This window comes from Rutidosis leptorrhynchoides, chromosome 8 (assembly GCF_046630445.1).
Source record: "Rutidosis leptorrhynchoides isolate AG116_Rl617_1_P2 chromosome 8, CSIRO_AGI_Rlap_v1, whole genome shotgun sequence".
In the NCBI taxonomy this organism is placed as follows: Eukaryota; Viridiplantae; Streptophyta; class Magnoliopsida; order Asterales; family Asteraceae; genus Rutidosis; species Rutidosis leptorrhynchoides.
In genome coordinates this window covers 21,598,391-21,603,034 of record NC_092340.1, presented here as the reverse complement: position 1 = coordinate 21,603,034, position 4,644 = coordinate 21,598,391, and the positions used below count along the sequence as shown (strand labels likewise).

The 4,644-nt window shown below is 34.1% G+C and overlaps 1 long non-coding RNA gene across 1 annotated transcript; it reads left to right on the top strand.

Annotated features, from left to right (window-relative positions):
- The first annotated feature begins 1,664 nt into the window (after positions 1-1,664).
- Positions 1,665-4,209, top strand: LOC139862535 (uncharacterized). Its single transcript, XR_011764219.1, has 5 exons — positions 1,665-1,806; positions 2,212-2,304; positions 2,683-2,737; positions 2,966-3,432; positions 3,877-4,209. It is a non-coding gene; the product is annotated as an uncharacterized lncRNA (long non-coding RNA).
- Positions 4,210-4,644: the final 435 nt, after the last annotated feature.

Sequence of the window (4,644 nt, the reverse complement as noted above, 5' to 3'; positions counted from 1 at the left end):
CAGAAAGCAATGGAAGAAGAAATTAATGCACTAAAAGAAAACCAGACATGGAGTTTAGTTCCAAAGCCAAAAGATGTAAAACCAATATCTTGTAAATGGGTTTACAAGGTGAAGACTCGATCAGATGGCTCCATTGAAAGATATAAAGCTCAACTTGTTGCTAGAGGTTTTTCTCAACAATATGGGCTGGATTATGAAGAAACTTTTAGTCCAGTGGCGAAGATCACAACAATTCGAGTTCTACTAGCTTTAGCCGCTAGCAAATCTTGGAAGCTGTGGCAGATGGATGTCAAGAACGCTTTCTTACATGGAGAACTTGACAAAGAAATTTATATGGAGCAACCAAGAGGCTTTGAGAACAAGTTCCATCCTGACCATGTCTGCAAATTAAAGAAAGCACTATACGGCTTGAAGCATGCTCCAAGAGCTTGGTACGGGAAAATTGGTGAGTTCTTAGTACAAAGTGGTTTTACAGTTGCTCCTTCAGATTCTAGTTTATTTGTGAAACAAGATCAAGGAAAACTAGACATAGTGCTAGTATATGTGGATGACTTAATCATCACGGGAGATCACTATGAGGAGATCCAAAGAACAAGAGAGAATCTGTCTATCAGATTTCATATGAAGGAGCTTGGAGAACTCAAACATTTTCTTGGACTCGAAATAGAGCAGAAAAGAGAAGGATTATTTCTGGGACAACAGAAATATGCGCGAGATCTTTTACAAAAGTACGGAATGCTTAATTGCAAACTTATCTCAACCCCAATGGATCCGAATACAAAACTACGAGCAGATGAAGGAAAAAATCTTCAAAATGTTACCATGTATCGAAAGATGGTCGGAAGTCTTATTTATCTCACATTAAGCCGGCCAGACATATCTTATGCAGTTGGAGTGGTTAGTCGATACATGAGCAATCCGAAGAAGCCTCACCTTGATGTTGTACGACACATCTTAAGGTATGTTAAAGGCACTATCAACTTTGGTATTTTATACAAGAAAACAAAAGAATGTCACGTGACTGGATATTGTGACGCCGATTACGCTGGAGACTATGATACACGACGGTCAACAACTGGATACATGTTTAGTCTTGGATCGGGAGTAATATCATGGTGCAGCAAGAGACAACCAACTGTATCCTTATCAAGCACTGAAGCAGAATATCGATCGGCATCATCAGCAACACAAGAAATTACATGGTTGAAACAACTAATGGAAGATCTTCATCAATCAACAGATTATCAAGTAAATCTTCTTTGCGATAACCTATCAGCTATACGACTAGCAGAAAATCCAGTCTTTCATGCAAGAACAAAACATATAGAAGTGCACTATCACTATGTTCGTGAGAAGGTCCTTGAAGGAAAAATCAAGATGGTGCCAACAAAGACAGATGAACAGGTTGCAGATATATTCACCAAGAGCCTAAGTAAATCAAAGTTTGAAAAATTCAGAGAAGCACTTGGAATGGTCTGCAAGACATCGTTGGAAGAAAATTTGCATTGAGGGGGAGTGTTAAAATACAATGCAAATTTAGAATAATATGGATTTATAAAATTAAAGGCTAACCAACGTCAAAGTGTTGGTGTAGTGAGTCTAGTATAGTCTAGATCCTCTATAGTGGTGTGTTGGGCTCGTCGAAGCTTCCAACAACCATAATTCACGTTCCATCACTTTATGAAGTTATGGTTCGATACATCCTGTTTTGAGCACATTAGGTTATGATGAATCAGTATTTTAGTATTCCATACAATAACGAAGGATTCATCTTCCTTTAATGCTTCATGAATCTTCATGTTTGAGGTTTGATTTCTATACTTTTTTCTTTTTTTTTTTGTAATCTTAAATTTATTAGATGGTTATCTATTTATGACTCCGTATTACGCTTTCTGTTTTTTGTAATCTTTATTTTGAGTTATATATCATGTTCAAGTGTTTATTATATCTGTAGTTTTTATTATATGTGTACCATGAATCTTAAAGTGTGTTTCATTCTGAAATTTGGGTGTTAGTTGATTCAAACATATGTTGCTGAATGTTATGTATGTTTATAAAAGTGATATCGGTTGTGGACTTTGCTGTAATTAGAAGTAAGCGTTTAAGAATATCATATATAGTTAGTTATATTGTTATGAACTCTATTTGTTGTTGTTGGTTACAATTTTCATAATGGATGTGATTTGATTTGGTTTGATGATATTTTGGCAGGTATCCTTCTGACTTCTGAGTTATTGTTTTATCAGAATAAGCTTCATCCATCAGTGCATCTTGGTTCCCTAATATTATTGATTGCTGAATCAAGTTAAGTTTGTTTGTCTTTTAATATTATTGATTGCTGAATCAGGTTAAGTTTGTTTCTCTATTAAATTGTCCTTTTAATTCATTCTAATAAACCAAGTTGACATTTTTTTACTGTATATTTTTTATTTTCATATTTTCACCAGGAAGACTGAGTTTGATAAATGATGTTTTTTTTGTAATGTTCAGATGGTTTATGTAGAAGCTAATATAAGGTCTGTGTTACTCATTTTAGTTGTTTTTAATGTTCATTATATAAGGTCTATGCAAGATACATCTAGCATAGCCAAACTGTAGTTATGTTTCATTAAAATTCCGAAACTTTGTCCGTTAATTATATTGAAAGTTGCAATAGAACATTTGGGTTTTTTATTTAGTTAGGTTGAAGATGATGATCATGATAAAGAAGACCATTATAAACTTGCTGCTATCCAATGTAAGTTTTTACTTCTAACATTTTATGTTGATAATAACTTCATTGGTTATCATCTGCTGCTACTGATGCAGTAGTTGTAAATCATAAATATTTCTACGAAGTTTTGAATGTTTCTAAAGAAGCTTTTGATCAAGAGATTTAACCTTCTTACATATAAGTCATCGGGTCTAAGTTAAAGTTTTAAAATTAGGTGAGGAATGTAATCGAATTTTTTCTACCTTGGTTTAGGTCACTTATAATTGGTCCTATAATTTTGGTTAATTTAAAGTTAATTGAAGCTAACGATCTGATGAGTGGTATGAGTCAGTGATTCACCAACATCTATGTATTTGTGAGGCGACTCATATTATATGTAAGTAAAACATTTAAACTTATTACTAACCATGACATCTTTGATATTCCTGATTTTATTTCTTTGTGTTAGTTTATTAAATTCTGTTCTTCTTTAGTGATTACAGTCTTTACATTTGAGTTGACGACTTTGTTAAGAAAAAGTGTGTGGTTCACTGACTTGGTGAATGTTGGTCTGGTCGAGAGAAAACTCGAAAACAAGGAGACAAAGGCAGCTGAGGTGTTGCGAATCAATCTGTATTGGTACTATATCTACGGTTACAATCCGCACTACTAAGTGTTTGAGAAGTGAGAATGATTTCATCAGCTGCAACATGCCATGATGCCAAAGAAGTTGAACTCAGGTTTCACTACTTTTAACTTTCCATCTAAACAAGATCTGGCATTTTTTTTGTGGGTCTAGATAGACGTTAAACTTTCAGCAACAATTACGGGTCCCCTAAGATTTTCAATGCCTTTTTAAGAGTGATATGTCAGTTCATATGGATATTTTGGGTTGAATAGGAAGATATAAGGAGGAGATGGGTAGTAATGATTTTAATACTTTGTAAAGGTGTGTGTGTTTCCAGTGTCATAGATGTATTGGGTGCAGTGGTGGTGTTTTGGTGTGTGTGTAAACTGAGATTTTTGAAAACAATGACAAAAGAGTTTGTAGAATTTTTCTTTAAATGAAGTGTATGAGAGAAAAATATTATAAATGGGTGAAAGTATTGATTATACTTTTACTACAATACAAGTCTCAATTGTACTTACGTAACGTTGAATAATTTTTTTGTTTTTGATTTTAGTTTTCACTAGCAGCTACAATGGAAGGTGGCCCTAATGTTCTGTTACAACTGCAGCGCTTGAGGATTTCCCTGATTTCAGTTTTCGTCAACGCATGAGTGCAGCTCATCGAAAAATAAAAAGGAATGAAGACCTGAATGACACACGCAAATAAGGCACCATAATTAGGGAACGTTTGTTGTACAGTTTTGGTGACACGATCCTATGTATAAACTGCATGTTTAGTAATAGATATGACAAGATATGCTATCAAAAGATAGTAGTGCGATCACACAGTTCACCCTTTTTATGTACCGGAGCGCGCTAACCACCTTAATTGTTCCTATTCTAATATAAGTGTGTATTTATCAATCTGTAACCTACCAAATTATCTTTTGTTTTAAGTGTACCTAAGTAAAAATCACTGATTCGTTCCTATTTTAACAGCAAAACTAAAAGCTCGACAAGTAAAAAAAAAAAAAAAACCCAAACAACTATAGTATAATTGGAATAAACCTAACAAATTGCTAACATAAATTACTTGCATTGCTGATTTGGTTAACAGGGACGCTGTCTATATAACGATTGCTTCTGTTATGGCCGAAGCACATAGAGGCCCATTGTTGCTACTATCGGGCCGGAGTCTATTTTGATACAAAAATAAAATGATGTTGGCGAAGGAGTGGAAGTGTCAAACCCAGGCTCCCTATTAAGTGAGTACTAAGACATTATAATTTTAAATTCAAATAAGTGTAGTTAAAAAAATAAAAAAAGTGAAATTACTTATCTAG